The sequence below is a fragment of the Apodemus sylvaticus genome, chromosome 13 (assembly GCF_947179515.1).
Source record: "Apodemus sylvaticus chromosome 13, mApoSyl1.1, whole genome shotgun sequence".
NCBI classification, from domain to species: Eukaryota; Metazoa; Chordata; class Mammalia; order Rodentia; family Muridae; genus Apodemus; species Apodemus sylvaticus.
In genome coordinates this window covers 42971195-42996547 of record NC_067484.1, presented here as the reverse complement: position 1 = coordinate 42996547, position 25353 = coordinate 42971195, and the positions used below count along the sequence as shown (strand labels likewise).

The 25353-nt window shown below is 41.6% G+C and overlaps 1 protein-coding gene across 4 annotated transcripts in view; it reads right to left on the bottom strand.

Annotated features, from left to right (window-relative positions):
• The window catches only part of Znf608 (zinc finger protein 608), a 107937-nt gene that overhangs the window by 35075 nt on the left and 47509 nt on the right, over window positions 1-25353 (bottom strand). The window lies entirely within an intron of this gene.

Genomic DNA, 25353 nt, shown 5'->3' with positions numbered 1-25353 from the left:
CCAGTGTCTTTTTCAATCTTCCCCGCCCCCATTCTGTATTTATTGTGGCAGGGTTTTATTGAAATTGAATCTCACCAATCTGAATAGCTATCCAGCTTGTAAGTAGGATTTCCCCTCTCTGATTCCCAAGGGCTGGGATTGCAGGAGCCCTCCATCCCTGCCAGGGATGTGAACTACAGCCCTTACACTTTCACGATAAGTGTGCCAAGTGCCAAGCCACTGACCCATCTCACAGGAGCATGTGTGTGCTTATAGTCACACACACATACAAACACACACATTATGTGTATCTCAGTATCTCTACAACACATAAGTCATGAAAATGAAATACAGTGAAACACAAAACAGACACCGTCTAATTAAAAAAAGACAAAGGGAAGAGCAAGGAAGGAGAACCCTCAAAAGTACTGAGTCTTTTCATCAGTTCTGGCTTTAATTATCTATGATCACTGTATTCCTTAGAATAAAGCTAAAAATCTGCCATATTCCTTCAATCAAAAACTTATCTCCAAATAAGCTGTTTATTTCTCAGATTTACATAGCATATAGTTTATGATCATTTAACTATAGAAAGAAAGCAATAATTGTTCCTTGAAATGGCATAATTGACAGCTTTTGCAGCTTTTCTATATTTTCTCTAAATATCAAAGTCTTTAATCTTAATTATTCAAAAGATAGCATGTGTCTGCAAAGCAGGAAAATTATGCAACAATTTGCTCATAACCATTACAAAGCATATACAAACACACACACACACACACACACACTGGGGTGGGGGGCAGGAGAGAGAGCATGCCTGGAATTCCTAGCGTTTCTCTGTGAATAAAGAGCAGTGTCCAGGAAAATGCATAGCTGGAGCATTACAAATAAACTATACTGACAGGTGACATCAGGGAAGGGCAAACTATCTATGTCTGGCAATGAAACCTGTGTCTGAGCAATAGTGACTCAGAAACTGCGCTACATTAGGTACATTAGTACTATCTTGGGTGCTTTTAGCCAGTGACTAGAGAAGGACCATAAACATAAGCATATTTTAATCACTCAACGATTCGACAGAAAAACGTGCATTGATGAAGTGACATCCTAGTGCAGATGAGTAGTTGGCAACCCTGTTTATCCGAGCAACAGATAGGAAGTTACAGGGTAACAGCAATAACGAAGGAAGGAAGGAAGGAAGGAAGGAAGGAAGGAAGGAAGGAAGGAAGGAAGGAAGGAAAAGAAAAAGAAAGACATCATTCTGCCTTCAATCAAATGAACACAAATATTTGGTGCAGAAACCTGAACCAAACGCTAAAATGAACATTTTTTTAAGTCTTAATATCCTTGGATGTGAAATACAGACTGAAAAGAATATAATGGATCTTAAGGTTAATAAAATACACTTAAACAATTTATTACATTTAGCCAAACATACTTTCCCTGCAGAGCAGGAGGCTATGCCTTGCCAAATACAATATGCCTTACAAAACTAAACCAAACAAAACTGTCTCTCCTATGGTAGAAACTGAGCTCCTCTGGTCAGATAAATAATATACTAAGGTCAAAGAATAAGAGACTTTTCCAAATACTCCATCAACAAGGGTGGTATTTACAGAACTCAGAATATCTTAAGTGTTGAAAAGAAAATATGTCTCATATTGGCTAAGGACATAAATCACTCAAAAGTGTCCAGACACTACATGAAAATATCTGAAATTCACTTGGAGGGAAATTCACTTGAAAGAAAACATTTTCCAGAGCCTTCGAACTTGACCCACTCTTTTATCTTTGAATAATGTCATGTTCCTGCAGATGAAGTTTACAGCACGTTCTGCCTAAAAGCTGTCGGTGGCCCAGATGGCTAGTGCGCCATCCTACAGTTTACACATCAGCTTTCCCATTCTTTTCAGAGTCTTATTTTTAATCTATTACCATTCACTACCTCCCAAATCCTTAAGCCCATTTTGTAGATAAAACAGACTGCAGGAGTTTAATGGTTTAGTTACACATCTCTTGTGCCTACCCAGATTCAACTATGTGAGACTACAGTCATCCTTTTATTTTAGAAATACCCTCAGTCTTTGTGTTACTTAGGTAAAAATAATTTCCTAAGCCTAGTTTTATGTCTTATACTCTCGAAAGCTTAGGCACTGCAGTGAAGATGAACTACAGCCATATGAAGCAAGACAGATTATCACAAAGGGAACAGCTGCACTTTTAGGCACAATGACCCTGACGAAAATCAAACAGGCAAGGGTTTGGGAAGGGGTAGGAGAAAAGGCATTGTGGGGATGGGAGTCAAAGAATGCTTTACTGAGGAAGTAATATCTGGGCCAAGAACCGATAACCCTGAGACGTACTAAGGCCCACAGGCAGCAGAAGAGAGGTGGCAAAATCCAAGAGATGCCCCCCAAATGCCTCTGCTGAATGCCAATAGAGAAATGTCAACAGAAACCCAAAGGGACAGACGAAGCAGTGCCCTGTGAACCCTTGCACAAGTGACAGTAACACTGCTCTTTCCCCCTATGTATCCTTTCTGTCTTAAAATTCCACTTGACTCCCTGAACTGCAGTCTGAACAAACACTAATGCAATACATTTTGCAACAATCATGGCTTTTTATCTGGATGGTTGCAAAGAGGAGGGAACCATACTGTGGAGCCCTTCCACTACTGAGTAAATGCACCCCTTTCTTTGAAGTGTCTAATAAGTGATTGTTTCATAATCTGTAATACCTGGAATGCTTAGTGATGTATCCCCTTAGCCAAAACAAACCTTAAGGAAAAATAGCAACGTACTGTTTGAAGGAGATTGGTTTGTTTAAACACAAGGCTGGAAACCAAGAGACAGCATTTGAAACAACAAAGAACTGGCCACAGTCCAAAAGTCCATGGGTACAAGAAAGAAGATATTGTAAGGATGTGTTCAGGGAGTCTGATAGATGGTGCAGTTGTAATGAGCTCCAGCTTAGTGCTAAAGGGGAAAATGCAAGTCAGAGTGTGTGATTCTGAGTAAGAAAAGCCAAGCAGTATCTTATGAAGGAACTTAGAGATGTGTGATAAAATGTAGGAACAAACCCCACAAATTTCAGAATAGACATTATGTGATTACATGGAGAAGGAAGAAGACAGACCACAGAAGGCTCACCCAGATGTCTCAATGGTCGGAAACTGGAACGTTCTGTTCTTAGTTGGCACAGAAAGACAAATATTTGTTTCCATGTTGTTCTTTATGAGTGAAGCCTTAAGTATTTTAAGTAATAGTTTGCATGTATTCAGCACTAATAATCAAAACAAGATATTAGACTCTTCCTTCAGCAAGCATCCAGATCTGGGCACAAAGGACACTCCGTGCTTATGACATGCACTGAAATCCCTCTTTTAAAGCTTACAGATATCCTTCTTGTATTTATTCTTTGTTTTAATGAACACAGTGTCAAGAAAAGGAAAAGAATTTCCACTCTATGAAATGAAAAGGAAATTCAGAATCAACAATGAATAAAAATTGTTCAACCAGGAGAAACTCGTGTGTATCTTTCTGTCTTTTTAGTTTTTCAATTTCTTTTTTCCTTTCTTTCCTTCTTTTTTTGGGGGGTGGGGTGGGGAGAGGGAGGTAAGGTCGAACTATGTAGCTCTTGGTGTCCTAGAACCCACTATGTATACCAGACTGGTCTTGAACTCATGGAGATCCTCTTGCCTCTGCCTTCTAAATGCAGGTATCCAAGGCCAAGTACAACTACACCCAGCAGTATATTCTTATAGTGTCCTTAGTTAATTCACTTGTGACATAGCACAGAGTCTTCGAGGAACACTGCGGTTCCATTCATTTAGAACAGTGTGTTTACAGGAAACTGAAGTCTAATTTTCTTAAGCATCATAGGCAAGTACTTCCAAAAATAATAAAAGAATAATAAAACCATTACATATCCATGCAAATCAAAATTCACAGAACAGTGGCAGGCAGCCAACCCAACTCTTCCAGGTCTGCTGTCCCATCTGCTTGGCCTGTTAACTGTCGGGAAATACAAGCAAATCACTTCTTCTGCAACTAATTCACAACAGGATTCCTAAAAACCAGACTCCATGATGCAACTTTAATAAGACGAAACAGCTTATTATGATCAATAAAGCAAAGCCTCTCAGCAGTTCAGAGGCGAAAGCTGGCTCAAAGGTCTCTTCGGTGGACTTGAGGCAAACAAACCAGCTTCCTTGCCTGGCACTGTGGGAGGCCCATGGCCAGGAAACCCTCAGACATCAGGGAGCATCTCTCTCTCTCTCTCTCTCTCTCTCTCTCTCTGCCTTGATTCTGCTCTGCATATGAACCAAAAGGCAGTCTCTTTCTGTCTCTTTCTGCTAGACTTTATTAGCCCCAAAATGTGGTAATTAATTTACTGCAGGCTCTTAATTCATAAATGGATCAAATAAAGCTTTCCATGGCTTTTGGCAGCCACCCCTTACTAAATTATGGTGACTAGAAGTTGGTTCAAATGCTGCTTATACATCATCCCCTTCAGCCTGTAAAGTTCAGTTAGAGAGTTCTTAGCTTATTGTGTCTGTATTAAGCCTTCAAAGAAGGAATTATTCATGTGTTTTCCATTGGAGGGTGGGAAGAAAAGCTGGCAGGAAAGCAATTTCTGGAATGTTGATCCAGCTCAATGTATTGCCCTGCTCAATGCCACCAATAGGTATATATAGTCTAGGTTGGACTTGAGATGTAACTGGCAACCAGGGAAAGCAGCTTGAACTGATGTCACCACTACTAGTACTGCCACTTAAATGTTTTATTTTACTTAGTTTTTAAATAAAGGCATGGTCTCATGTAGCTTAAGCTTGCCCTGATCTCACTGTGAAGCTGAGGGTGACTCTGAATGCCTATTCCTCCTGTTTCTATCTCCTCTCTTCATACTGGTTTTGGGATAACCAGTATGCACCTCCATGCCCTGTGTAAGGATAGATTATAAGGGTGTGTGTCTTAGCCAGGGTTTCTATTCCATCCCAAAACATCATGACCAAGAAGCAGCTTACACTTCAGCAGCAGATGAACACACAGCTGTTCATCACTAAAGGAAGTCAGGACTGGAACTCAGGCAGGTCAGGAAGCAGGAGCTGACACAGAGGCCATGGAGGGATGCTACTTACTGGCTTGCTTCCTCTGCCTCACTCACCTTGCTTTCTTATAGAACCCAAGACTACAGCCCAGGGATGGCACTAGTCAAAATGCAACCCCCCCCCCACACACACACACACAGACTTGATCACTAATTGAGAAAATGCCCCACAGCTGGATCTCATGGAGGCATTTCCTTAAGTTCCTTGTTCTGTGATAACTCCAGCCTGTGTCAAGCTAACACACAAAACCTGCCAGTACAGTGTATTACCAGTATATACTACCATGCCTACTTTTTGGGTGCTGGGGACAGAAGTCAGGGTTCCACGCTTGCTAGGCAAGTACTTTACCAGTCAGCCTCATTTCTTAAGTGTACACCTTGCCTGACTGGCCAAACTTAGTTAAGCTCAGCTAAAAACCTACCAAAGGACTGCCCCTAACTAACATGTCGGTTGATGTGTATATTTTCTGTTTGCTGTCTATTTTTCCCAGGCTGGAGACAGCTCTGCTCAGGGATAGGGGTTAAAATCTTTCCCTTTGATTTGCCCCTTAACAGCAGGTTGAGGACTAGCTTCCAGTTCTCCTTTCTGTGGTTGTCCCAAAATGTAAGAAGGATGAGTACATCTTCCACAAAACACATTAATTCAGAAATGTTCTATGTAACAAATCCCTGTGTCTATCAGCAAAAGAAGTCTTTGGTCCTACCATTCTATAAACACCCCAACCTTCCCTAGACTGGGCAGAAGACTTAGAAGAAGGAAGAGAAACATAATTTTGTTGTACACCCCAACTGCCAGGGACACCAAGGCTCTAAATCTCCTTGAAGCTAACAACAAATTAGTAGCTTTGCCTGCATTGACTTATCCATGTAAAAGGGGCTTCTCTTCGTTCTAGTATTACAAGCCTTGTTCTTCCAAAATAACACTTTCAAGGTTATAAAAATATTTCCCTCGGCTTACTGTCTGTCACCTCATTGACTTGACTGATAGAACAGCAAAGGCCTCGAGCCTACCACACCAACACAACATAACCCAATCACCCACTCCATGCCAGCACAAACATGAACTGGGTGGGATAGAGGTATGGGAAGGAGAAACAGACTTAATCACCACCTTGTAGGTTGGCGAAGAAAGTCTTTGGATAATATCCATCCAGTTAGACATTTTTTGGGACTGAGATCCGACCACATGTTCCAGGAAGAAGACAGCCGTCTATGCCCCAGAGACATGAATGTAATGTTCATATCATTGTTTTTGGGCTTTATACTTAAGAAATAACAGCAGGTACCATTTATTTCTCTACAGTGGGTAGACTAAACTAGGCAGAACATTTCTAGACAAATAACAAGACTTGAAAATACAAGTAGTTGCATGTGTTGTATGTGGTTAAATGAGCAACGCTGCTCAGAGACATTCCAAACATACCCTGCCCAAGTGTGGTATTACAGGTGTATACAACAGTGGAAATGGTTTTGTCTAACACATCTCTCCTTTAGAGAAAGAAAGTACTTATAAAACCTGCCTCAACTACAAGTTCAAAGAAGTTCCACAAAGAAGGAAGGTTTTAACAACAAATACTGAAGAGAGATTTGGAAAAATAAGAAAAATATCAGTGGCGTGACAAACTCTTCTTGCTAAATAAAAATAAGAAGAGCAGAGCTTTTGCCAAAAGAATAACTGACAAGGACCCATAGGAAGGTAGACAGATCAAAGGCTATAGAAAGTTCATTCCAAAAGTCTCCAAACATGCACTAGATAACCAATAAACAAAGGAGTTAGTTTGGTGACATTAGAAATTTTATCTCCTATTTGAAGTTCTCAAACGTAAGAGTCTGTACAAGAATAAGACAAATGGAGGCCACATTTATCGGGAATAACTGGGTCTAACAATCTACAATACCAGATGGACCATAACCCCAGAACAGGGGAGTCTGGGTGAGGCATCATGACCCCAAACTCCATTCTACAGTATGGAGAAAGGCTTCTGCTTCAAAGAAAAACAACAATAATCTTGAAAAAAACAATTTCAGTATTTAAGTGATAATTACAGTAGCATATTATATATCAACTGAAATGATCTCATAATGGCTTCCAGGAATTTTTGCTAAGAACTTACATAACATAATATAATATAATATAATATAAATCTTACAGTCACTAAAAAAATCAGGAAGATTAAAGCAAATTTGCATAATAAAATACCTTTAGCCTTTTGTTCCCTAAAATTAGCAGCAAGAAATATGACAGCCAAGAAAGTAGAGAACACTTTTCTTGGAAAACTGATAAAAGCAGACTAAAGGTATAAGGCAACCCACAGCTCAGGGAATCTCTGAAAATGGGCAATCTCGGGTTTTTTTGTTTTGTTTTGTTTTTTTGTTCTATCATCAAGTCCCGCAAAGGTCTGCTCTTCAGCAGGTAGGAGTACACAGCCAAGGACCCCAGACATTTGTGTCACCATTGTGAAATGGAAAGCTCAAATTAAGCATAATCAAAAGAGAAAGAAATTAAAACTAACACCAAGGGGAAAAGAAGTATTTTCCGAAGAAACAAAAAGAGGGTTATCCGTAAAACTAGAATGGAAGGCTGAAGGAAACAATTCTATTTTTTAAAAGCTTTTAGAAATGAAAAATGCATGAGAACAGATTTGTCAGTGAGAAAAACAATGATAAATTTGGGGAAAAGTCTGCTGAAATCAGAAAATACATAAATAACCTATACACCAGAGTTTTGAGAAAGGAGGGAAAGGGAAGATTGTAACAGGAGGTTCTAAATAAGAGGTTTAAAGAGCGAAGTGAAGTGAAGTGATAGTTATTCCAAGGCAGGCGGACTGTCGACAGTCTCTAAAGGACCCCTTCCAGGCAAAGGACCAAGCTAAGCACGACAAAGGATGTCAACAAGATATGTCAGAATGCTCTAAACAAAGGAAAGATGAAGGCTTAGGGGACAAGGATGAAATACAGGATCTCAAGTTGGGGTGGCACTGCACTTCTCCAACAGAACACAGGGCACTGAGGTTCCATCGTCAAGGGTTCGAGGTCATGCAACTTCCAGTCAGCTCCACAGTATTAACTAAGTGTGAGGAAAGAAGGAACACACGTGTTCAGGCCTTTGGAATTTCACAACTTTTCTTTCCCATGAACTCTACTGGAAGATAGACTCCTCAAAATTAAGGGCAGAGCAAGAGAGGAGGGCATATACCCAATACCACATGCGATGGTTATCTATCTTCAGCACATTGTAAAATAGTCACCTCAGGTTTTATGGCATGGACAGTGCTTATGAGATCAGTCTTGACTAGAGCAGGTCAGAAGATGGGAAAACTAGTCCAATATGTAAGCTGTGTGGGATACTTGATACCTTTCAATGTAATGAGAGGCAATTTAATCCTGGCAGGATAATGCGCGATGAATTAGTGATGGGCTCAGGGAACACTAAGCAAACAAAGTAAAAGTCAAATATTAACTTCAAGGAGGAAGGTGGATGACACAGCAAGGTAATCACGGCAAGCTGCTGTGCTGTGGAAGTACATTCATAACCATAGTAATATAAACGTTGAATATTTGTCCAACAGAGAACTACTTGCGGTCGGCAGTTCCTGTAATGGTCCCTGGGTTTACTCACTCCGTCGTTCTCACACTCTGCTCGAAGTAAGTATAGCTAAAGCACTATCATGTCTAACATTAAGTTATACAAAATTATGGATTCTATTTCAGACTTTATAATCATCTACTCATCTGTCTATCATCTATCTATCTATCTATCTATCTATCTATCTATCTATCTATCTAACCTATCCAACCTATCCAATCTATCTGTCTGTCTATCCTAATGAAGAAGCAAGCTACCATGCTGTGAATAGTTCTAGGGAGAGCCCATGTTCAAGCCTTTAGCCTGGTAGCCCACAACAGTTCAGAGTTTGCCAATAACCACATAAGTGAGCTCAAAAGAGAGTCCTTCAGCTTCAGCCAAGCCTTCAGTCAATAACAGCTCTGGCCACAGCTTGACAAAAACCTCTGGAGACAGCCTGGTCTGAAGCAAACAGCTGAGTTGCTTTCACATTCCTGACCCAAGGAAACTGTGACATAATATATGTTTGTTATTATAAGGTCCTATGTTTTAGAATAACTCGTCAAACAGCCATAGAGAGGTCATAACTCATAATTATATTGGGAGTATGGGTGGGGTAAAATATATTTGTGTTGGAGGGAAAAGGAGAGCTTAGTCATTGTGTGTCCAAATAAGAAATATAAGAAACACACACACACACACACACACACACACACACAGAGAGAGAGAGAGAGAGAGAGAGAGAAAGAGAGAGAGAGAGGGAAAAAAGGAAAACTGGGGTATGAAACTACTATTTGTTGTTAACAGCCTAATCTGTGAACTTTTCAACTGTGAGTGTGTGTGTTTGTGTGTGTGTGTGTGTGTGTGTGTGTGTGTGTGTGCATAACTTGGATAGAATTTAGAAAGGAAACAAAGCTGCCTTCATAGGTTAACTCTCCTGAATCCAATACCATCTCTTTTTCACAGTGGAGCTTGCACAGGTCCATTAGGCCAAGGGCCTCAGAACCTGCCAACAAAGCTATCCTGTCTCTAGACAGCTTGTTGGATGAGTCCTTCAGTGAGCCCTTCCTCAAGTTAGCTACAGGAGTCACTTTACCTGAAGAAATGCTGATGGATCTATGTTCGTGAAGACTCAAATCGAGCATACCTGTCCAGCAAGACTTGGCACTAGCCCAGAGCATAGCATATTTAAGAATAATGCCATTGGTGTGACCTGCTAAGAATCCATCAAGTCAGACGTTGCTGTGAAAACCTAAGACCATATTTATTTATTTATTTGTTTGTTTGTTTGTTTGTTTGTTTGTTTGTTTTGCTGTAGGACCTTTAGTCCTACCAAAAAACCAGGTCCTTCAGTCCACTCCATTTCACAGATGAGGAAAGCCAGGCCCAAGGCCAAGGTGAAAACAGCTAAGGCTGGGCACTAAGCACGAAGCAGTGAGACTGCAACCTGTGCACACTTTCTCATTGTCTCTCCGCCCTCCCTCTCCCCCTCCCCCTCTATGTGTCTCCATCTCTCTCAGACTTGCCTTAAACTCACAATCTTCCTGACTCCACCTTACACACGTTGGGATTAGAAGCATATGCTAATCAAACTTAGACTGAGTTTGCCACCCAAGCCCATGCTGCTGTCCAGGGTTCCTTTTATTCAGTCTGCTTTATTAATCCCCCCCCCAAGTCCCAAGGCATGCCTGATCCCCCACCCATCTTGTTCATTTGAGTTATGAAAAATGTGTCTGATGTCAAACTGAAGAGGAGGGGTTCATCACATTTGCAAAAGCAGGGAATGCAACTGAAATACAATTAAGTACTTCACCAGGCTGCTGTGCACACAGGTATTAACATAACACATGGGGAGAGATGGTTGAGGTGAGGACCCAATCCTGCCACATTTTTTAAAGTAGGCTATTACCAGTGTAGTTGCCTTCAAACCTACTAGGCACCCAGGCTAGGGTTAAACTAATGACAATTCTCTGGCCTCAGCCTTCCCAAATGCTGAGTTTCTTAGTATGAACCCCCACAACTTGTGTGAACACCAACTTACCATCTTTACCTAGAGCCATATCAATTCTGGCAGCTTAGTTTTCATTTATTGTTGTTTGTTTCCTTGTCACTTCATTTAAATTTTTTCTCTTGGTTTAGCTACCCATCTTTCCCCCAAAATGTGTGTGTCTAGGCTATCAGGTCTGCATTACTAAGGACTCGGGAGGAGTCTGCCGCCATATAGTTAGATGAAGAGATAATAGAATATTACAGACAATAAAACTAAAAAAAATATAATGGAAAATGTTATAGATGCTTCCTGAGCTATGGAATCATGCCCCTTTAGATCATAACAGACCTAACATTAAAAGTGGAGAGATAGACATACACACACACTCACACACACACACACACACACACACACACACAGAGAGAGAGAGAGAGAGAGAGAGAGAGAGAGAGAGAGAGAGAGAGAGCACAGAGAAGGGGAGAAAGGCTCTGGCTGCCTCGGCAGTATTGCTGCGTTTCCATTTTGCACTCTGGTCAGTGTTGTTATATTCATCAACAGACCAGGCCCTCCTGTTCCCCTTTCATCACTTTTCATTAATGACTAGAAGGAAATGCAACAGAGAGTGAGTGACATCAAACACTGAGCCATAACACGTTGGGTTGCCAGAATTCACAGTCAAAGAACACAAAATCAGGCTCCCTGACAAATCTCTTCTCCGAACTGGTCTACATTGCAAAAGAAACCCACAACTTTCCCAAAGTGCCAACAAGGACCACCTACCCCTTTGCTAGAATTTCTGCATTCCCCACAGACCAAGTAAAATATAAAGAGTGATTCTACTCATGAGAGTGGTTGTGCAAAGAGGCAAACCTAGAGAGGAACCCTAACTCCTCCTCAGCAAACCCAAAACTGGCCTCCCAAGGATCATCAGGCTTCTCTGCAGTTGTGTCTGGTCCAGCCCAGCCTCTCCTGGAACTCTGGGGGTAGGTGTGGGTGAGCAAGCAGAACAAGGAGATGTCTAACAAAGCATCACTTAAGACCTGGAACTTATTAGTGCCTCTAAATTCTCTTTTGGATCCTGACTTGACTTCACAATGGGTCATAAATTCCCCAGACTGCTTTATTTTCTTCAGTGCGAGAAAATAAAGACGGAGATGTTAAATCAGTCTCACAGACTTAACAATTGCATCTGACACATGATACATGATATGCTTCGCTGAAATTCCATATTTAGAAAACCTGCTGCTCTAAAGAAACTGCAGGCTTCGGGGTGGGGGTTGGGGGGCTGGACCACCTGACAGTATTTATTTCAAGAAAAGAGTTAATCCACAAGCAAGACATAAAATGAGATCTCTTGGAAGGTGTACACTTCAAGAATTTTCAAATAACCAACTGAGTGTTTGAGGCAATACTCTTCTCTTAAGTCTCTGAAGATTCATGTCAGTCAATATTTTAAGTAGGTCATAACATTGTTTCTTGGAAAATGGACCCCTTATTCTCCAAGTCTCACTATCAGTTCAAAACTAAAAACAAAACAAACACTACCACCAACAAAAACAACAAAACCCTCCCTAGCAGATACACTCTCTACCAGTCTTCCTATCAAACAGGATCTGCAGAGAGTAGCCTGTGCCTCTGATGCTTTCCTATCTAGAAGATCCTCTGTGCTTGAGTACACAAACATCTATTGAAAGGAAGACACCTCTCACCTCTCACACAGTCATCTTACTGCAGCCACCTTGGTGACAGGTTCCAAGAACATCAAGCCAAGGCAGCTGACCCTGTTCTTTCTACCCAGCACGAGTATCTCCTCCCATGCATCTGTTAGGACAAGAAATCATCCCATACAGATACAGGAGAGGTGTTGCTAAGAAGAGCCTAACTTCCAGTACTCGGGGGGATAGGCTTACTTTCATATTCTCAGAAGTGAGGGTCTCTCTTCTGGAAGCTGAGGAACCCACGGGAAAGCTGCCTTTGTCAGATCTTGGTAGACAAGTAGCCCTCTGCTATTACACCAGTAAAACAAGACATGGTCAATGTTCTTAGCCAGTTCTCTTGACTTGAGTGACTTCAAAAGTTCGTTGTCTGTCAGTGGAGGTCTACACAGGGAAATACAAGCTGCAGATGTCCATGGGAGCTTCTGAAGAGCTGGCAGGATCCAAGCCTCCCGCCAGCCTAGGGGAGCATGTGGTGCTCCTTCTCCAAGGAAAGGAAAGTGGGTCGTTGTTTTTATTTTTCTTGTTATGACGTACATAGCTGAAAACTACATTTGGGGTATTTTGTAAAAATATTTAGTGAATATTAAATTTAAAAAACATTTCTCTCTCTAAGCCAAACTGAATTCCCATGTTTCAGCCAAAACCTTAACAGACAGGAAAGTGTTTATTTGCTTTTTTGGCAGTTTTAAAAAAACTAGTTATATTCATCCACACACTCACAACCAGAGAAGATTAATTACTTTAGTTAGGAATGAGAGAGTCTGGAAAAAATACTGCCAGCAGTCACTTTATGAATATGTTCTGCTATTCTGCTAGAATGGTCTTCCCTCCAAGATTTGGGGACCATCATAGGGAGTAGGGGTGGAAAACTTGTAACAGCTGGAGGTTGGGGGGATTGGGTCAAGGGTGTCTTCTGGAAATGAGGAGGTTGCTGCTGCCATCAATGGAAGCATCTCTGATTGCCTGGATCAGATCTGTATAAGATCAATAGTCAGCAGTACCTTTAAGGTAGGGGGGTAGGGGCACGTGAGCATCCACGCCTACCTGAAGGGCTACTGACAGCTGGGGGAAGAAGAGTCAGTTTGCTTAAAGAGTCTGGCATCTGGTGAATGGTCATACTCCAATGAACGGCCATGCCCAGGAGTCTACGCGCATTGGTTCCCAAACTTCCTAAGGTTGTGACCTTTTAATACAGTTCCTCACGCTTCGGTGACCCCCATCCATAGAACTGTTTCTGTTGCTACTTCAGAACTGAAATTCTACTATGGTTGTGAGCTGTAATGTAAATACTGGATATGCAGAATGGTCTTACAAATTGGATTCAGTGAGTTTTAGGAAGAAAGTGGGGTGGGGGAGGGGACAGAAAACACGAAGCTGGAAGGGGTGAATCTGGGAGGAAGGCGTGTGTGTAAATTTGATCAAAAGCTATGTATGTACAATAGTAAAAAATTAAATAAAATGTTATATATAAAAAGAATTAGCTTTGTTGTGGGAGCCTTCTACATTAAGGGCATGAGGCCTACCTACATGGATAAAGCTTGGTGTGTGTGTGCTAGTTTTCTCATTGCTATAACGATATGCCCAAAGGAAGCCACTTTTAATCTGGAAGGATTTGTTTTGACTCACTGTTTAGGGGGATTTCAGTCCATCGAGGGGGGCGGGTAGAGGCCTGACAACATTCTCAGCAGTGAGAGCTTGTGGCTCCTCTCATGGTATCCCAACCAGGAAGAAGAGCATTAGACCAAACCTGTGGCGAGGCATAGCCTTCCAAATCTCAGACCTAGTGGCTCCTCACATCTGCCAACTATGTTTCAAAGGTTCTGTGCCTTCCCCAAATGAAACCACCATCAGGGAACCAATTGCTCAAAGTGTGAGCTTGGCAGGGGATTGGTAGACTCAAACTGTCACAATAAAGTGGCCCTCACTTCCCTAACAAAAGTGTTTAAGGGCACAGACCTACCAAGCATGCCCTATGTCATGTAGTATCAGGAGCCACCTTTCAGAGACAGAAATGCCACAAAAGTACCTCAGATACTTATTTAGTTGGGAGGCTTAGTTATGAAGAAAAAAAAAAAACAACAAATAGAAGCATGCATGTGACTGTTCAATTTACCATTAGGTTATAAGAAGTTATCAAACGAGCAATCAGGGGTTTGCGTACCTCGCTGCACTTTTTATCTGCTCCTCTCTTGAGCCTCCTGAATGGGTGTCAGGCTCTACTAGATAGTCTGCAATTGTGCCCCTGAGCCTAATTCCTGCAATTTTCTTTGCTGAGAATGGCTATCTGGAACCTAGGATATGCCTTCTCCTGTATTATGGTTTATTTTCTCTTTGCCAAGGAAATACCAGCCAAGCTTTTTTTTTTTTTTTAACCAGGAATGCTGGAGAAGGACGTGTGGGAGTACTTTGGTCATATTAGTGGTAAAAAGTACACTGATAGTTCTAACTGCTAAGGGAGGAGACACTCTGAAAGGAAGCTAAGGAGGCAGGCAGAGGGGCAAGGCAGGGCATAGATGTGCCAGAGAGAAATCTGTATATTGCTTGACTATGCCGGTAACAAATGATGTATTATGAACAGTTTATGACACTCAAAGAGTTGTCTATGAGTATCCTGTCCTTGCTTCCGCACATTTAACAGAGCTGACAAAGAGACGTTAGGAAGACAAGCCCAAGTGGTTGGGGTGTCGAAAACTAGATGATGAACTAACATTTCTTCACTGTGGGTTTGAATCTCTGGTGTTTAACACCCCCTTTTAACTTCCATCCCTTTCCATGGGGATGGGGTATTATGAACGCCATTCTATATAGACACAGAGGCCAAAGCCAAACCTTTCTATGATGGCGAAAAAAGGCCTCTACTGAGGCAGAGCCCAGAGTCTGGACATCAGCATCACAAGCTAGACACAGAACTTGGAGCTGACTCCCCTTTGTTATTAAAAGGAAGGGGGTCCAAAGCTGAGTTGGGGGAGAAAAGTACTCACATTCTTCCATCCAGGCGTCCACACTGGTCCAGTCGCTTCCAAAAAGGAGTCAAACCTTGTGTCCTGGTACATCACAGTTTTTATAGACTTAGCAATCCAGTTTCTTGAAAACCTACACCAGTACTTTGATTCCAAATCTACAAGAATCTCCCTTTATATAAAGATGTGTCATCCTATGAACTTACACATTCATTTAAAACTTGGAACCAATGTGAATAAGCACTGAAGAAATGTTAATTAAACTAATTATATCTATTCTACAGACTATTCTATACCAACTAAAAATGCTTCTTAGAAAGCAAAAGGTGCCTTCCTGTCTGAAATATAGTCTTATAGTATAGCATAGGCTTGAATTCATGAACCTCCTGTTCCAGACTCTCAAATGCTGAGATCAGCCATGTTACACACTCAAGAAAGTGTAAGAGCCAGAGCATCAAGAGGCCTGCTGTAAGATTGTGTCTCCTACACTCAAGGTACTGTAACAATATGGCTGCCAAACAAAACAAAACAAAACAAAAAAACCACCAGAGCAAGCACAGCATCTGTCCCTAAACCCAAACAAAGAACAGGAAGAGAATTTGTGTGTGTGTGTGTGTTAAAATAATTTTTAAAAATAAAAAGAGAAAATATTTAAATCTCTCTCTCTAAGACACAAAAACACATTTTTGGTTTTTTGACATGGGGTTTCTCTTCTCTGTGTAACTCTGGCTGCTATGGAACTCACTCTGTAGATCAGGCTGGCCTTGAACTCAGAGATCTGCCTGCCTCTGCCTCCTGAGTTAAGATTAAATGTGTAGGTCACAATGTCCAGCTATATGAATGGGAGGGAGGGAGGGAGGGAGGGAGGGAGGGAGGGAGGGAGGGAGGGAGGGAGGGAGGGAAGGAGGGATGTCAACATTCAACAGAGCAATGTGGAGGCAACAATGTGCCAAGGCATGGGGCACAAAAGACAGTCACCTCCTCCCATCCCCCTCAGTCAGACACAAGTGGAATTTAACTTTTAAAACACAAGGCTGCCCAGATGGTTCAGCAGTTAAAGGAGCTTGCCACCAAGCTTGACAACCTGAATTCTACCCCGAGTCACCCACCGGGGAAGAGACAACTCACACATATTGTCTTCTGAACTCCACATGGGCCCCATGGCATGCCTGAGAGCTCATATGTGTATTTGGCAGAAATGAATAAAGGCAATTCTAGCATAATAGCACCTGGGCATAGACATAGGTCAATACAGTAAACTGATCTTTGACAAAGGAACAAAGGCAACAGATACTCAAAGGGGCTACATCAACTGTGTACGAAAGCATCTAGACACAAATCTCATAACCTCCGCAACAATATTCAAGATGGACGACAGGCCTCAATGGAAGTGCAAAACTATAAAACTGAAAGATAGAAGAAAATCCGGATGAATTGGAAGAGGAAGGGAGGGAGGGGGGAGAGAGAGAGACAGAACAATTGTCAGAAGAGTACAATACAAGCTCTGCACAGAGAGAGTATTTGTTATCTACTATAGGCAAAGAGCTCTTCAAATCAAATAGTAAGAAAGCAAAGGCCTGTTTCAAATGGCCCAGCCATGTTAGCAGACACAAACCATCACAGAAGACAGACGAATGGTGACTATGAGCATGAGGCAGGCTCTAGCCCAGCATCCTCTAGGTGAACAGGAGCGTCACAAAACATGATGCTCCCTCCATGGGTCAAAACTCAGAACTGGAGACCACTAAATTCTAGAGGGTGCGGAGTAACAGGAGCTTTTATTCATCCCTGATGAGAATCCAGAAATAGCCCAGTCACTTGGCAAGGCAGTCTGACAGAGATTTTTTTTTTTTTAAATGAACATGTTATTAAACATTTGTCCTAGAAAGTGTGTCTAGTATCTGAGCTCAGCTATTCCTTTGAATGCTTAGGAAAACCTTAAGCCAGTGGGAAGCAAAGAGCAAAACAGTTTAGTGGGACTGCATAAAGCTAGGTACATAAAGCCCTCAAAGCAAGGGGCGCTGATGGGGAGAAAAGGCAGTGGCAGGGTTGGAAGAGAGCTGCTGTGAAGCCTCTATCAGACCAGCAAAGGAAGAACGCAGGAGCCTTCAGATCTGGAGTAAAAACCTCTGATCGACAGTGTTTCCCAGAATCATCAAAAGGAGTGAGTGTGCATTTCTTCAAAAAGCATGAACAAATGGCTAACAAGTCCATGAAAAGGTGCCCAACACCACTAACCATCCGGAAAATGTAAATCAAATGAGAGCGAGCTGCCTTCATAGGCATACGCTGCTAGGCCTGCCAGAATAGCAGCTATTATATAGAAATCAAAAGATAGCATTCACATTTTAGATACCTACCCCATACCACTGAAATCAGGATCTCAGGGTGTTTTGGTGTGCATATGTGCACGCACACACGTGCCCACATGTGTGAGCACACACACACATACTACTCACACACACACACACACACACACACACCCTTTTTCCTTACTGTGTCATGATGTGGAAATGTCTCTTGATGGAGTGTGGATAATGAACGTGAAATAGTGTGTGCATGTAGAATATTATGCAACTCTAAAAGAGAAGTGAATCCTGCCATGTATGATATCCTAACAGTCTTAACAAGCTAAAAATGTTAACTGACATACTAAGAATCACCTGAGTATGATTATAGATTTTTATACATTTTTGTCTTTCTTCCCAAATGGCCCGATGTGAACCCATCCAGAATTTCATTTATGGTCATTTTATAATCAGAAAATTGAAAAAAAAACATTTTTAGGGTAATAATGAAAGAATAAATTATTGCATTTGTTTATTTTGTATGTGTGTTGTGTGTTTGTGGGAGGATGGGCATGCCGTGACTTGAATGTGGAGGTTAGAAGACAAATTGCAAGAATCAGGCTTTTCCTTCCACCATGTGGTTCCTGGGGATGGAACCCAGATCTTAAGGCTTCCAGGCAAGTTCCCCTAACTTCTGAACTAAGTCACTCTTCCTAAATATATAATCTTGATAATATTTTTTTTTTGCTTCTGTTTAGGAAAGTAAAATAGCAAGGTTAGAAGTTAAATTATTTTTTTAACTCTGATTTTTCAATAGATTTTTTTTTTAAAAAATCAACAATAAGGTATTTTTGTAGCTATTTTTCATTGTCCAGACCAGACATAATTCAAAAATAGCATATTCCTGGCTGGAAAAACTCTATGACTCCAACTCACAGAAGGATCTAGTGGGTATCACATTGCTCCATGAATTTTTTCAACAGTCAACAAATCTGTGTGTTTGGGGTTGTTCTATTCAAGCCTAGAGACTCCAACACTGAAAGAGAGGTGGGCGCACACGTCAGTAGCTTGCAGGACAGTGGGGCTGAAAGGGGCAGTGTGTACACATCAGCCTAGCTGACATTTGAGAACGACGGCCAAAATCAGACTCACAAAGAAACTCTTATCACTTCACATTTCAAACTCAGTCTCCAACTCCCACACCATACTCACCCCCTCTTTCCACCCAGGACCTTGGGAAACACAGAACTCCAAGGAAAGGAAAGTAGAACTTCAGAAGGGAGAGGAGGTGTTACAAAGAACAAGGGTCTAGGAGTCTAAATGCAAAGAGTTCACATTCAGGCTCTGCCTCTCACCAGGTGTGCTACCTGGCACATGTCAACTGAGTTCCACAGCTGTTGGAAGGTGGTGACAAGGAGCTTTCTTTGGTTTAAGTAAAATTAGTCCCGGGTGAATGCTCAGGTATAAAGGAAGTGCTTAGCGAACCAACCTTTTGTCTTACCCCAAACCACACAAGTTCACCCATAAACCAGCAAAGAGTCAAGAACTAAAATGAAAAAGTCATTGCATGAGGAAAAAGGTCCTGGCTTTCATTTGGGGTGATGAAAACCTTTTTTCGGGTGTCATAATGTTTCCCTAACTCTAATGCAGGGAAAAAGCGATGATCACACTTTAATGGACAGATTGCATATTGTGTCAATTACATTTCAATAAAGCAACAAAAATTAGAACAAGAAGAAGAGGAGGAGGAAAGAAGGAAGGAAAGGGAGGGAAGGAAGGAAGGAAGGAAGGAAGGAAGGAAGGAAGGAAGGAAGGAAGGAAGGAAGGAAGGAAGGAAGGGAGATCAATGAAATGCTTCAATTGATGTCAATCTAGATGGGTCAGTAGCTATTCTTTCAAATGGTGAGTTCATTTCCATCTTATAATTATAAATGTATCTTCAGTTCAAAGTCACTGAAACATCAAGACTCCTCCAAAATGTCTTTATAAATTCCTTCTTTTAGGGAAAAAAGGGAAAAAGTTCAGTTGCGTGTGGGCTACACACACACACACATACACAAACACACACACACATACACACCTTACAAAACAACTTTCATCTTTTCTCATACCTAAGTCCTACAAAAATTTACTTTTAAGTGCTTGAAGCTCTGTATTCAAATATAGAAGTTTGTCTTTGAGACAAAGGAACAAAAAGGGTTTAAAATGTCTTTATGAAGTGAGTTCAAGGCTTCCTTCTGCTTCATTACTTAACACGCGGGGTCACCACCAAAGACTGGATAGAGACAACCAAAAAGTAAATGTTGATCTAAAACAATGAAGTGAGTCCTACTTGAAAGCAGCTTGTTATGCATCTTGATAACAGGAAAGGTGCTGTGCTGGGCTTTCCAACAGAACACACAGTCCCTACGCTCACCGTGTCCACAGCGTGCCCACGTACATTACTTCAGCAGAACAGCGTTAACTGCACTTCCCAGCACTCGGTTGTTATTGCAAATCTTTTCTTAATTTAAAGATGTTGGATGAGCACGGTGGTTTGCACTTGAAACTCCGGCTGCTTAGCTGAAGCAGGAGGATGGCTTGGTCCTAGGACAACTTAGAAAGATTCTCTCAAAAAAAGAAACAGCCCAGAACTCAGAATAACCAGAAGTGAGGACATGGTTTGTGTCTGGTGAACACACGCTTTGGTTTTTGATGTGTGTTTCCTTTTCACACGAATGTGCAATTCTGGAAGATACGAGCTTTGCACTGCTCCGCCACCGGTGATGGTGGCTTTCAACGGACCATCTGCACTCTCACTGCCACGTCCCTGTAAGTCGGGCAAAGAAGGCTATGGGAAAGTTCATGGCTAGTGTACGCAGTGGGACAAATTACAATAAATACTTCCTTCAGTCCCTCGAAACCTCAATGGGGGTCGGTTGAGAATCAAGGCTAGACACTTTTTCATACCAGTGTAGTAATTAAAGTACTATTTATTCTTGACAAATAAATGAGCTCATGAATTTCTACTGAGCACTGGACACCAGCTCCAGCCACTGGCTAGCTCAATGCTTCCAGTGACTACGTGGTTAGCAGTAATGGGAACGGACAATAAAGTAGGCAAGACAACAGTGTCGTTTCATGGCCCTGCGAATCACAGACAAGTTCATAACAACACAGCTATGGACCTTAATAACAGTTTCTCACACAGCAAAGCATCGCCCAAACTCCATGCCTAGTCACAGAAAACACAGTGTAAGCCCGGATTACTCTGAAATTGCTTCTCAAATTAATCAGAATTTTAAAAGAAATGTTCTGTTTGAAGTGGTGGGATCAGTAAGCAAATACTGCAGAATAAGAATCATAACACTATATTGTAGACTAGCCTCAATTATGCAGACCATTTACCTTTTAATGAGTTATCTTGAAACTTACTGCACTACACATTTATGACTTTGAAGATTCAAGAGAAGCAGAATTTACAAACATCTCCAGTGGTTTTAAACAAAAAGAGTCATTATTTCTCCAGTTAATTACCTTTAAAACAATCACTTCCTTAGCCCCGCCCCACTGGAAAGCAAAGGCACAGAACACCAGGTGAAGGAATTCCTAGATGGCATTCTTCCTTTCTACATGATTCTGTCTTATTACAGTCACACTCAGTGAGACACTGGTATTCATTCCGCTGTCTCCTAGGAAATTTCCCATTGATGATCTAAGCAAAGTTGGTTGGTTGTTTGCCTGCTTATTTGTAAACAGGGACTCTCTGGAGCCCAAGCTGGCCTCAAGCTCACATCCTTTCTCTCCATCTATGGATTGCTGGAACTGCAAGTGAGAACCACCTTCTCCAGCAGAGATGCTACAGTACCATTACTATTGGGTTTTGGACTGTTTCAAAAGTAATTCAGCAGAAACTCCCAAGAAATAAACCTATAGTAGCTGGCTCATTTGAGAACTCAACAGTAAGGCGCCTCCCACGATATTAGGAAGGGTGGTGTCACTTGGTTGTTCCTGGGGACTGTTCTTCAAATCCTCTCAAGTTCATCTGGATGTTCAAGTCTTCCCATATCCCTCACTACTAACTGAACAATTATGCTTGCCTCCCCATCCTTCAGCATCTTGGTAGACTTACGAACCACTGGGCAAAGGAAAGTGTCCCTAGTCCATTTTATGCTTGGGTACTTGAGACAATGAATATATGTAAATTCCCTTAAAGGGAAAGGATCAAGGAACTTGTAAAGGACCTAGCATCTCTCTCTCTCCTTTTCTCTCCCATGCTCCCCCAGTCACTTTTGGATGCCACGCCAACTCAGCCCGACTGGGTGCCTAGGGTAGTATGAGTCTGAAAGGCATCCATTCTTTTCTCAGTGGTTCAACAGCACAGTGCTGCAGACTCAGGCCCTGTAGGTGTTCAAGAGGCCGTCATTGGCAAATGCCAGTGTTCCTTTTTTCCCTTGGCTTTACTTAGTTAATCATTATGGAAAGGGGAGGGGAAGGGCTGTTATAGGGATACACAGTGGGCATAGCTGAAGCAAGTTTTACCTCCCATATGTGGCCACCTAACCAAAAAAGGCCCAATAAGAAATACGATTGAGGGGCTAGAGAGCTGGCTTATCGGTCAAGTGTTCAGGTGCCAGCATCCATATCCAGCGAGCCCTGCAATACAGCCACCTGTAACTCCAGCTCTGGGAACACAAACCCTCTTTGGACCTCCTCAGGCACCTGTGCTTATGTGTACCTGCCAACAGATACACTCCCGTGCACATAATTAAAAATGAATAAAAAACTGTTGAAAATCTCCCATTTAAACAAAATGCTAAAGAAAACACACTCAAGACTCCTAAAGCCAAGCTCAACACATGTATTTACAGAGTCCTGAATCCACCAAGTTATTTCCCCCCATTTTTAAGAGCAAATTTTCAAACAAACTCTTATATTTTAGGCATGTGTGTCCCAAATGTCGTGAAATTCTTCCAACATCTGTGAGTCATTTCATACAATCCATCATGGCTCCTAAACGTTCATCTTAGAGGAGAAAGATCAGAGTAGTGTAAGCAAACGCCCACATGTAGCAGTAGGTTTTCTCTCCTATTAAGCACAGTCCGAAGCCTGCTAATTTTTTCCAGAAGCAACTTCACTATTAACACTTTATTTCCATGCACAACTTGGTTCTTGAACAACTAGAATTTCACTTACAAGCTGTAACTGGAGAAGCAAAGACTAAACTGAAGGAAACCAACCCTAATGAGAGTTTCCGAATTCAGGAGGCAGCTAAATACTTAAGTCAATGTCCAGTCCGGCCTCTATCCCTACCAACTCCAAGAGGCTGCAAAAAAAATACCCAATATCCCGTGAAGACTGTAACTATGAATTCTTGAGATTCAAATGCACAATCAAATTAAAACATAGGCACATACGACTTCCATATGACCTCCACATTATCAAATTGTGTTTGGTGTGTGTGTGTGTGTGTGTGTGTGTATGTGTGTATGAAACACTCCCTATGATAGTAGGAATGAAATTGACTCAACTCAATTTACAGGCCTTTGGTCCCAGGCACCTGACAGTGTTATAAATATGAGAATAAGCAGTTGTTTCTTTTGTCAAACTTCACTGGACAACTTACTGCATCTTTTTATACCTTTCTCTTCCCTCAGCCCCCAAGCTCCTCCCCTCTGAGCTATGTAAAATAATCGCCTCCAAATGTCTTTGCTTTTCCTGAAAAGGAGAAATAGTCCATTGAGTTTCATTTTTTTTCAAGTGGGGCCAAGGCTTTAAGCACACTGTACCGAGAAAGAAACAAAGCAAATGTACTCTTCTTGAAAATGGGTGTGTATTAAATACACATCTTAGGACTCAGGCCTCCATAAAGATGAGTTCTTACATTCTACAAAAGCCAGAAATCTAGTTTGTTCAGCAAAAATAAGTCTGTGAGTGGCCGTAGCTGCTTAGACCAACACAGGAAGCCTCTGCGTGTGCCACGAGGCAGTAAGGAGACTGGGCCGGCCCATGGTCGTGTCTATGCCTTGGCTTCTGTGGCCACCATGAGCCGGTGAAGAGACACCCACAGAGACGGCCGACTGGAGGCACAGAAAACCAGTTCTATAAAATTCTGGACATCAACTAGCATGGTAGCACATGCTTGGAATCCCAACACTCAGAAGGGCAGAGGCCAGTAGATCATAAATTCAACACCAGCCTCCAATACAGACTGAAACTGTCTCAAAAAAAAAAAAGCAGCTCTCTCTCTCTCTATATATATATATATTAATCAAAAATCATTTTTTAGAGGCTAGGGTGGAAGTGCTATGGTTTTTTATTATTTGTATACTATCAAAACAAAATTTTCAAGTTCTTTAAACATAGGACCAGAGCATCTGGATTCTGCTTCAATGTATGCACTGCTTTGGCTATTCAGCACAACCCCTCAATATCCCCTGCTCCAAATAATCCACTTTTATTAGAGGCCAAGGTTAAAAGTCAAAGCTAAACAGACTTCTAGGCAAACTGAAAAATAACCCAAACTGTCCCAGAAAGCTTGTGGCTAATTTTATAACATCTACCACCCAGTGAGGTTACACCGCAGGAAGACAGTCCTATTCCACACTTACATAAATAAAATCATGACAAGCAATGAGCCCATTAAGAAACAGGAAGACAGCGACTCATTTTAATGAGTAAATTTTCCAAGAAATCTCAATTTCGAGTTTACAGAAGTTAGCTCATGTTTTCTTCAAATCTTTTTCTCCCTTGTTGCTGAGAATCTTTATATAACTAATTAACTTGGATTTTGTGTGTGTGTGTGTGTGTCTTGATTCTCTTTACACCAGAGGAAGGATCAGCCTGAATCCCTTCTGTTCTACAAGGAGAACCCTAGGGAGGAAAACCGTACAACCTGAGGGGAGAATTCCATATCACTGGCCCTTGGTCTTAGAAGTTCATCCTAAACAGGCAGGATAAGAAAAATTTCTCTGCTCTCGAGTCGCCTCCCAGCCCTATGTTCTCAAGGTGTTGCATTAATTGGCTTTTCGGACTGCCAACAAACCCAAACTAAATTGCAATGATAGAGAAGATGGAAAAAAAAAATCTAAAATCAAATTAAAGCTTAGGTATCACTTCTATCTAAACAAACAAGAGCTAATTCCATAACTATTTTTCACTCCCTTTTACTATATAGTTGATACGTTTTGCTTCATCACTGGCACCAGCTGCAATCTTTGTTTTCAAATTATTTATCAAGAAACAAAACATACAAAAATACATATAATGTTAGAGTGGAATTCAAAGATTTCTCCAGTTTTCGTTTTTTTTTTCTTAAAACAGTCAGAGCTACTACTTCTGCGCAGCAGTAAAGCCCTCAGAGAGACGTGTCCAAGTCTCCACTGCATATATTCTATCTTCCTCCTTGAAGTTTGCCTCCCCCTTTTTCCTTCTTAATTCAGACAAACCCAACTAGTGATGGAGTCTCAGCCCCTTCTTGTCCTGCTCAGCTTTGTCCTGAGTCTTCTCACAGATGCCCACGTATTTGTAGCTGTTATCCATCTCTTTTACCCTTGACCAACCTAGCTTAAAGGAGAGAAGGCTTCCTCATGCTCATTTTCCAAGGGTCCTCTTGAAACAACTGGTGTGCGGGCTGCTTTCTGTCTCTGGGAGTTGCTTTTCAGTATCTTCTGGCCTGTTTATGATGCATGCCACTTGAAATACCCCATGACGTGTGCTATGAGACATGGCGACCTGATCTGGACTATCTACAAGGCTGGTACTC